The sequence below is a fragment of the Cebus imitator genome, unplaced genomic scaffold (assembly GCF_001604975.1).
Source record: "Cebus imitator isolate Cc_AM_T3 unplaced genomic scaffold, Cebus_imitator-1.0 Scaffold220, whole genome shotgun sequence".
Lineage (NCBI taxonomy): Eukaryota > Metazoa > Chordata > Mammalia > Primates > Cebidae > Cebus > Cebus imitator.
This window is the reverse complement of record NW_016107535.1, coordinates 454,158-465,440: the sequence shown is the minus strand read 5'-3', so window position 1 is coordinate 465,440 and position 11,283 is coordinate 454,158. Positions and strand designations below refer to the sequence as shown.

At 35.6% G+C, this 11,283-nt stretch overlaps 1 non-coding gene across 1 annotated transcript; it reads left to right on the top strand.

Annotated features, from left to right (window-relative positions):
* Positions 1-7,093: 7,093 nt before the first annotated feature.
* LOC119474242 lies at positions 7,094-7,197 on the top strand. The gene has a single exon (XR_005203529.1). It is a non-coding gene; the product is annotated as a small nucleolar RNA U13 (small nucleolar RNA).
* Positions 7,198-11,283: the final 4,086 nt, after the last annotated feature.

Sequence of the window (11,283 nt, the reverse complement as noted above, 5' to 3'; positions counted from 1 at the left end):
ATAAAGGGAATCTCATCAGACTAGCAGAAGCCTTCTCAGCAGAAATCTTACAAGCCAGAAAAGATTAACAGCCTATTTTTAGCCTCCTTAAATTAAAAAATGCCAGCCAAGAATTTCATATTCTGCCAAACTAAGCTTCGAAACAAACAAGAAATAAAGTATTTCCCAGATAAGCAAACCCTAAGAAAATTCATCATCACCAAACTAACCCAACAAGAAATGCTCAAAGGAGTTCTAAGTATGTAAATGAAAGAATGGTACTTGCAATCATAAAAGGATACATAAATACAAAGCTTACTGATCCTATAAAGCAATTACACAATTGAGACCAGAAAGCAACTAGCTAACAACACTATGACAGGAACAAAACCTCACAATCAATATTAATCTTGAACATAAATGGCCTAAATGTTCCATTTAAAAGAAACAGAGTGCCAAGTTGGATACAAAGGCAAGACCTAAACTTCTTCTGCCTTCAACAGCCCTAACTCATGTGTAATGACACCCAGAGACTCAAAGTAAAGGGATGGAGAAAGATCTACCAGGTAAATTGAAAAAAAAGGAAGAAATGCTATTCTTGTATTAGAAAAGACAAACTTTAAACAGATAATAATTTAAAAAGACAGTGAAGGACATTATACAGTGAGAAAAGATTCAATTCAATAAGATTTAACTATTCTAAATATATATGCACCCAACTTTGGAGCACCCAAATTAATAAAACAAATACTATTTAACATAGTATTGAAAGTTCTGTCCAGTGAAATCAGTCAAGATGAAGAAATAAAGCGTATTCAAATACGAAGAAAGGAAGTCAAATTGTCTCTGTTTGCAGACAACGTGAACCTATATTTAGAAAACCCATTGTCTCAGCCCAAAAGCTCCTTAAGCTGATAAGCAACTTCAGCAGTCTCAAGATACAAAACCAATGTGTAAAAATAACAAGTATTTCTGTACATCAACAATAGACAAGCAAAGAGCCAAATCATGAATGACCTCCCATTCACAATTGCTGCAAAGAGAATAAAATACCTAGTAATACAGCTAACAAGAGACATGAAGAACCTCTTCAAGAAGAACTACAAACTACTGCTCAAGGAAATAAGAGAGAACATAAACAAATGGAAAAACATTCCATCCTCACTGATAGAAAACTCAGTATCATGAAAATGGCCATACTGACCAAAGTAATTTACGGATTCAATGCTATTCCCATCAAACTACCATGGGCATTCTTCACAGAATTAGAAAAAAAAATACTTTAAAATTCATATGGAGCCAAAAAAGAGCTTGTATAACCAAGTCAATCCTAAGCAAAAAGAGCAAAACTGGAGGCATCAACCTACCTGATTTAAAACTATACTACAAGGCAATAGTAACCAAAACAGCATGGTACCAAAACAGACATATAGACAAATGGAAAAGAATAGAGACATCAGAAGTAAGACCACACATCTACAACCAACTGATCTTTGACAAACCTGACAAAAGAGAGCAATGGGGAAAGGATTCCCTATTTAATGAAAGGTGCTGGGAAAACTGACTAACAATATGCAGAAAACTGAAGCTGGACCCCTTCCATATACCTCATGTAAAAATTTACCCAAGATGGATTAAAGGCTTAAATATAAAACCCAAAACCATAAAAACCATAGAAGAAAACCTAGGCAATACCATCTGAGACATAGGAATGGGCAAAAATTTTATAATGAACTCGCCAAAAGCAATTGCAACAAAAGCTAAAATTGACAAATGGGATCTAAATAAACTAAAGAACTTCTGCACAACAAAAGAAAGTGTCATCAGAGTGAGCAGGCAATCTACAGAATGGGAGAAAAATTTTGCAATCCACCTATCTGGCAGCAGTGTAATATCCAGAATTTACAAGAAACTTAAACAAATTACCACAACAATTTTTAAAAAAAGACAAACAACCTCATCAAAAAGTGGAGGAAGGACACGGACATTCACTTCTCCAAAGAAGACATTTGTGTGGCCAACAAACATATGAAAAAAAGCACAACATCGCTGATTATTAAAGAAATGCAAATCAAAATGACAATGAGATACTATCTCATGCCAGTCAGAAGGGCGATTATTAAAAAGTAAAGAAACAAGAGATGGTGGTGAGGCTATGGAGAAATAGGAATGTTTTTACACTGTTGGTGGGAATGTAAATTAGGTGAACCACTGTGGAAGGGAACGTGTCTTTCCCAAGGACCTAGAACCAGAAATACCATTTGAGCCAGCAATTCCATTAACAGGTAGGTACCCAAAGAAATATAAATCATTCCATTGTAAAGATCCATGCATACATATGTTTATTACAGCACTATTCACAAGAACAAAGACATGGAACCTACCCAAATGCCCATCAATCATAGACTGGATAAAGAAAATGTGGTACATATACACTATGGAATACTATGCAGCCATAAAAGGGAATGAGATCGTGTTCTTTGCAGGGACATGGATGAAACTGGAAGCCATCATCCTCAGCAAACTAACACAGGAACAGAAAGCCAAACACCGCATGTTCTCATCAGTAAGTGGGAGCTGTACAATGATACATGGCCCCAGAGAGAGAAACAGCCCACACCAGGGCCTGTTGGCTGGGCAAAGGGAGGAAGAGCATCAGGACAAATAGTTAATGGATACAAGGCTTAATAGGTTTAATACCTAGGTTGATAGGTGAAGCAAACCACTATGGCACACATTTGCATATGCAACAAACCTACACATTCTGCACATGTATCCTAGAACTTAAAGAAGAAGAAAAAAAAGCTACTAGATCTACCAAAAAAAAGATAGACAGCTATACAATAATAGTAGGAAACTTCAACACTCCACTAAAAGCACTAGCCAGATCATCAAAGCAGAAAATTAACAAAGAAACTCTGGACTATAATCAGACTGTTGATCAAATAGTCTTAATAAACATACACAGAATATTTCACCTAACAAGCATAGAAAATACATTTTTCTCATCTGCATATGGAACATTTTCTAAAATTAACCACATTCTTGGTCATAAGACAAGTCTCAATAAATTCATACAAATGAAAATCATATCAAGCATTTTCTTGGACCACGATGAAATAAAATTAGAAATCAGTGCCAATAGAAACTCTCAAAATGACACAAGTACATGGAAACTAAACAATTTGCTCCTAAATGACTTTTGAATAAATAATAAAATTAAAACAGAAATTTAAAAAAAAATTGAAACAAAAATAGGCACAACATACCAAAACCATGGGATGCAGCAAAAGCAGTGTAAGAGAAAAGTTTATAACACTAAATTTCTACATTAAAAAGATAGAATAATCTCAAATTAACAACCTAATGTTTCACCTAAAGGAAATAGAAAAAACGAACCTAATTCAAAGCTAGCAGAAGAAAAGAAACAACAAAGATTAGAGCTGAACTAAATGAATTTGAGACCAAAAAAAATCCATACACAGGATCAATGAAAAAAAAACCATACAAATGATCAAAAACCTTTGAATTGGTTCCTTGAAAGGATAAACTTCCAGCTAGATTAACGAAGGAAGAAAGAGAGAAGATTCAAATAAGCACAATCAGAAATGACAAAGGTAGCATTACAACTGATAATACAGAAATACAAAAACCCTCAAAGGCTACTATTAACATCTTTATGCACATAAACTAGAAAACCTAGAGGAAATAGAAATAAATCCCTGGAAACACAACCTCCCAAGATTGAGCCACCAATAAATTGAAATCCTGAACAGACCAATAACATGTTATGAAAGTAAATCAACAATAAAAATCTACCAAACAACAACAACAAAAAGCTCTGGACAAAATAGATACACCACCAAATTCCACCAGGCATTCAAAGAACAGCTGGTCCCAATCTTACTGAAACTACTCCAAAAAATTGAAGAGGAGAGATTCCTCCCTAACTCATTCTATTAAACCAATACTATCCTGTTATCAAAATCTGGCAAAGACACAGCAAAAAAAGAAAACTACAGACCAATATTTCTGATGAACATAGACACAAAAATGCTCAAAAAAATACTAGCAAACTGAATCCAGCAGCACATCAAAAAGATAATTTATCACAATCAAGTAGTTTTTATTCCTGGGATGCAAGAATGGTTCAACATATGCAAATCAATAAATGTGATTCACCACATAAATAGAATTAAAATAAAAACCATATGATCTCAATGGGCATAGAAAAAAAGCGTTCCATAAAATCCAATATCCCTTTATTTTAAAAACACCAACAAACTAGGCATTTAAGAAACGTACCTCAAAATAGTAGGGGCAGATAGGACAGACCCACAGCCAACAACATACTGAACAGGCAAAAGTTAAAAGCATTCTCCCTAAGAATTAGAACAAGATAAGAGTATCCACTCTTACCACTCTGATTCAACATAGTACTAGAAGTCCTAGCCAGAGCAATTAGACAAAAGAAAAAAATAAAAGACACCCAAATATGAAAAGAGGAAGACAAATCTTCTCTGTTTGCTGATAACATGATCCTATACCTAGAAAGCCCTAATTCCTCCAAAAGAATCCTAGACCTGATAAATTAATTCAGTGAAGTTTTAAGATACAAAATCAATCTATAAAAATAAGTAGCATTTCTGTACACCAATAACATTTCAACTAAGAAACAAGACATCAATCCCATTTACAATAGACACATACACACACACACACAAACACACACACACACACACACACACACACANACAAACACACACACACACACACACACACACACACACACACACACACACAACCTAGGAATACATTTAACCAAGGAGGTAAAAGATCTCTACAAGAAGAACTACAAAACATTGCTAAAAAAAAAAAAATCTGTAACAATATAAATAAATGGAAAAACATTCCATGCTTATGGAGTGGAATAATCAACGTCATTAAATGACCATACTTCCCAAAGCAAATTACAGATTTAAAGCAATTTCTATCAAACTGCCAATGTCATTTTTCATAGAACTAGGAAAAACTAGTCCAAAATTTGTATGGAACCAAGAGCCCAAATAGCCAAAGCAATCCTAAACAAAAAGAACAAAGCCAGAAGCATAATATTACCAGAATTCAAACTATATTAGAAGGCTAGAGTAATTCAAACAGCATGGTACTGATACAAAAATACACTCATAGATCAATGGAACAGAATAGAGAACTCAGAAATAAAGCCACACACCTACAATCAACTGATCTGCAATAAAGTTGGCAAAAATAAACAATGGAGACAGGACATCTGTCTTAGTCTATTCTTGCATTGTCACAAGCAAATACCTGAGTCTCGGTAATCTATAAGAAAACAAGGTTTAATTGGCTTATAGCTCTGCAAGCTGTGCAGGAAGCATGGTGTCAGCATCTGCTCATCTTCTAGAGTGGCCTCAGGAAGCTTACAATTATGGCAGAAGGTGAAGGGGGAGCAGGCATCTCATATGGTAGGAGTAGGAGCAAGATAGACGAGGAGAGGTACCACACTCTTTAAACAACCAGATCTTTTGGGAACTCACTACAGTGAGGACAGCAGCAAGCTATGAGAGATCTGTCCCCATGATCCAAACACCTCTCACCAGGCCCCAGTTCCAACACTGTGGATTACGTTTCTTTCTTTTGTTTGTTTTGAGATAGTCTTGCTCTTTCATCCAGACTGGGGTCCAATGGCAGGATCTTGACTCACTGCAACCTCTGCCTCCCGGGTTCAAGTGATTCTCCTTCCTTAGCTTCCTGAGTAGCTGGGACTACAGGCACATACCACCATGCCTGGCTAATTTTTTGTGTTTTTAGTAGAGATGGGGTTTCACTATGTTTCCCTACCTAGTCTTGAACTCCTGACTTCAGATGATCCACCTGCCTTGGTCTCCGAAAGTGCTGGGACTACAGGCATAAGCCACCACTGGCTGGGATTACATTTCAACATGAGATTTTGGCAAGGACAAATATCAAACTATATCAACACCCTACTCAAAAATGGTTCTGGGTAAACTGGCTAGCCATATTCAGAAGAATTAAACAGTACCCCTACTTCTCATCATATACAAAAATCAACTCAAGATGGATTAAAGACTTAAATGTAAGACCTCAACCTATAAAAATGCTAGAAGAAAATCTAGGAAATACTCTTCTGAACATTGGCCTAGGCAAAGAATTCGTGGCTAAGATCTCAAAAGCAAATGCAACAAAAACAGAAATGGACAAATAGACTTAATTAAACTAAAGAGCTTCTGCCCAGCAAAAGAAACAGCTAACAGAGTAAACAGGCAACCTACAATATAGGAGAAAAGATTTGCAAACTATGTATCCAACAAAGGTCTAATATCCACAATCTATAAGAAATTTTGGGAAGTCAACAAGAAACAAACTTTACAAGTGGACAAATGACATAAGCAGACACTTCTCGAAAAAAAAGCATACAAGCACCCAACAAATTTTGAAAAAAATGTTCAATATCACTAATCATCAGAGAAATGCAAATTTTTATGTATTTATGTATTTATTTATTTTTGAGACAGAGTTTCGCTCTTGTTGCCCAGGCTGGAGTGCAATGGCATGATCTCAGCTCACTGCAGCCTCCACCTCCCAGGTTCAAGTGATTCTGCTGCCTCATCCTCCTGAGTAGCTGGGATTACAGGCATGCAACACCACACCCAGCTAATTTTTTGTATTTTTAGTAGAGAAGGGGTTTCACCATGTTGGTCAGGCTCGTCTCAAGCTCCTGACCCTAGGTGATCTGCCCACCTTGGCTTCCCAGAGTGCTGGGATTACAGGAGTGAGCCACAGTGCCCAGCTGAGAAATGCAAATTAATACCACAAGGAGATACCGTCTCACACCATTTAGAATGACTATTAATAAAAATTTAAAAATAACAGATGTTGGTGAGGATACAGAGAAAAAGGAACACTTATACATTATTGGTGGGAATGTAAATTAGTTCAACCCCTATGGAAAACAATATGAAGATTTCTCAAAGAACTAAAAATAGAGCAATCTACTATACAACCCAGCATTCCCATTATTGAGTATCTATCTAAAGGAAAATAAATTGTTCTATCAAAAAGACACCTGCAGATCCTTTTGTAGTTCATGAACGTGATGATTGGGTGTTCATGCACAGGTATGAGATGTGCCATCCACTGAACCTTATTAAGACATCAGCACATTATGACCTGAAGAAGAAAAAAAAAGGCACTTACACTCATATATTTATCACAGCACTATTCACAATAACAAGGAATCAACCTATGTGTCCATCAATGGTGTACTGGATAAAGAAAATGTGATACATGCACACCATGGAATACTACATACCCATAAACAAAATCACATCCTTTGCAGCAACATGAATGGAGCTGGATACAATAATCCTAAGTGAATTAATGCATAAACAGAAAATCAAATGCTGCATATTCTCACTTATAAGTCAGAACTAAAGAATGGGTTCTCAAAAAAATAAAGATAGAAGCAACAGAAACTGGAGACTCCAAAAAGGGAGAGAGAATGAGGGAGCAAGAGCTGGAAACACCACTTACTGGATACTGTGTTCACTGTTTTAGTGATAGGTTCACTAGAAGCCCAAACCCCAGCATTATGCAATATGCCCATGTAAGAAATCTGCACATTAGCCCTGAATCTATGATATATATAATCTATTGTATACATAAAATAGATTCATATATTGTCTATATTCTATAAAGATATTTTAGTTACATTTCTACTGTATGTTATGTATATATAATAGATATTTATATTCTATATATGTTTAAAAATTTATGAACACTCAGATTTCGACTTACCATATGGATTCTCTTGATAAAAGTTTCATGCACACTTGAAAGAAACCTGTATACTGCAGCTGGTGGATAAAGTCTTCTATAAATATCCATTGGACAAGTTGATTGATAGTGTTGCTCAAGACTATCTCCTTATTAGATTTTGCCTTCTTGTTCTGTTCATTCCTGAGAGAGGAGTTTTGAAATTTCCAACTGTAATTGTAGATTTTTTTCTTTCGATTCTCTTACTTTTTGTTTTATGTATTTTGAATTTCTGTATCTAGGTGCATACACACTTACTATCATTATGTTTTCTTGATGAACTGGTACTTATTAATCGTTGTGGAATTTTCCTCCTTACCTCTGGTGATACTCCTTGTTCTGTACCTACTTTGTTTTATATTAACAGAACCTCTCCAGTTTTCTTATGTTTAATATTTCCTTGTTTGTCTTTTTCTATCTTTTCACTTTAACTTATATTTAACATATGTCTTTTACATTTAATATGTGTCTTTTGTAAACAGCCTATAGTTAGCAATTTCCTTTTTTTGTAGAGTCAGGCTCTTGTGTTCTTTCTCAGGCTGGTCTCAAACTACTGGCCTCATGTGATCCTTCTGCTTCAGCCTCCCAAAGTACTGTGATGCCAGGTATGAGTCACACCTGGCATGGCTGGTGTTTCCTTTTTAATCAAATCTTAAAATCTTTTTTTGACTGGATTTTTTGGTCTATTTATTTAAAGTAATTATTATGTGAAACATTACTGTACCAATTTGATATTCACTTTCTAATTTTTGGCACTGTTCTTCACAGTTTTCTCCCTACTTTTCTGCCTGTTTTTGAATCAACCAAATACTTTCTATTATTTTATTTTATCTTTCTTTTTGGTTTATTAGCCATCCCTCTGCTTTATTTCTGAGAGGTTATTTTAGGGCTCATGATACACATCTTTAGCTTATCACTGTCAACCTTCAAATAATATATACCACTTCACATATAAAGTAAATACTCTTTAACACTCTATCTCCATTTCAGCCCTACCTTTTGTGCTATTGTTATTATGCATTTTACTTGCCATGTGCAATGAACCCTATAATACATTGTTTTTTCTTTTTAAACAGTCAGTTGTCTTTTAAAAACTTTAAGTTGAGAAAAAATTTAAATACACACATGTATTTACCATTTCTGGTCCTCTCTCTCTCTCTTTTTTCTTTTCTTTTTTTTTGGTATGATTCGCCCAGTCTGGAGTGCAGTGGTGAGATCTTGGCTCACTGCAGCCTCCACCTCCCGGATACTAGCAATCCTCCTGCATCAGCCTCCCAAGTAGCTGGGATTACAGGCATGTGCCACCATGCCCAGCTATTTTTTGTATTTTTAGTAGAGACAGGGTTTCACCATATTGGCCAGACTGGTCTCGAATTCCTGACCTCAAGTGATCTCACCTCGGCCTCCCAAAGTGCTAGGATTACAGGCATGAGCCACTGCTCCTGACCCCATTTCTAGCTCTCTGTTCTTCTATGTAGATCTCAGTTTCCATTGAGTATCATCTTCCTTTAGGGTAGAACATTCAAGAAAGTTTCAGCCCAAAGGAAGATATGCTAGTGACAAAGTCTCTCAGCTTTCATCTATCTGAAGATATTTTATTTTGCCTTCATTTTAAAAACATTTTCTTTGGATATGATTTCTAAGTTGATAGGTTTTCTTGCCTTTCTTGCCACCACATCAGATGTTCCAATTTTCTCTGATTTAAGTAGTTTCTGATAATATATCAGTGATCATTCTTACGGTTGTTCTCGTGTTTGTTTTTGATATATCTTTTCTTCTGCCCTCTGCCTGCTTTTAAGATTTTTTCTTTATTATTAATTTTAACTATTATTGGTTTACATCAATTTGATTATAATATACTATGGTCTGCTTTTCTTTGTGCCTATCTTGCTTGAAGTATGCTGACTTTCCTATAGCCATGGATTTATTTTGTTCATGTCATTTAAAAGATTTCAACCATTATTTCTGTAAATATTTTTCCCTACCCAATTTCTCTTTTGTCTCCTCCTGGTATTCCAATTACACATATACTAGACTCCTTTATATTGTCCCAGAGCTTACAGAGATGCTGTTCTTTTCCCCCAGCATTTTATTTTTTGTTTCATGCCCCCATGTATACAATTTCTATACTTCTATTTTAGTTCATTAACCTTTCTTGTGCATTGTCTAATCTACTGTGACACTCATCTCATAACTCTTTCCTTTTAAATATTATATCTTTCAATTCTAGAATTTCCACTTTATTCTGCTACATTTCCCTTTATTAAGATTCCCTATTTGTTCACTCACCACGCTTATGTTATCTTTTTAATTCTTGAATATAACAGTTGTTTTCAAATTATTGTTTGCTAATTTTATCATCTTTCTCATTTCTTTGTTTCTATTTTTCTGATTTTTCTTTGGTTATAGATAACATATTTATGTTCACATACATATCTAATAAACTTGATTTTACAGTTGATATTGTAGAAATTACATTTTTGGAGAATTTTGTCTTCTTTCATAATAGAATTTTGTGTTTTGTTTCATTCGGCATTGAATTTGCTCAGGATTAACCTGTTCCTTTTGAGATTTATTCATAAACTGTTGAAGGCTAGAATTATGTCTACGTTAGGGTTCAGCGAATTCTATTCCTAAAGTATTGCTTTTCTATAAGCTTTATTGCATATCTGGGATGTTTAGCAAAATGCCTCCATTCTGGGAGATCAGAATGCAATCATCTTCTAGGCCTGTGCAAACTCTGGTGTTTGTTTAGCTCACAGCTCCCCAGTAATTTTTCCCCCTCTGGTAAATGTTTTAGCATAGCTTTATGCAATTTCTCTATGCATATACACAGGTTAATATTCAGCCAAAGACTCAAGGGGCTCCCTATGCAGATTTCTGGAGCTCCTCCCCTACTCAGCTTCCTTCTCCCTCTTATCCTGTTTCCAGAAACTCCAGTTGCTTCAGTAGTCTTAAATTCTGACAATCTTTTTTAGCTCAGTGAGGCAGCTGTGTTTTGGCTTTTTTTCCCCACTGCCCTACAGTCTGAACGGTGCCTTCAGACAGAAAGCCACGGTTATCCTGGGGATTATGTTGTTTGTTTCCCAGCTCTCAGGGAGCACAGTTCTCCACTACCTTTGGTTCAGCATCAGAAAAGAGTTATATTATTTATCCAGGTTTATGGTTATTTACTGCAAGAGGTCTAATGCACCTCATCATGGCAAGAAGCTAAAGTTCTAACAATATTTAATGTATAACTACTTGGTACAAGTGCTGTGTTCATCTTTGAGCTGAGCAGACAAATGGTACATCTCAGGCCTCAAGTAGTGTCGTGCCTTGTGGAAAAGACAGCTGGATAATTAAGTTCAATTATTTCAGAGAAGGTTCAATAGAGGAATGTACTCAGTGTCATAGAAATTGAGAAGAGAGAGATTTAACTGTCTGAGGAAGTCAGCATAGGATTCC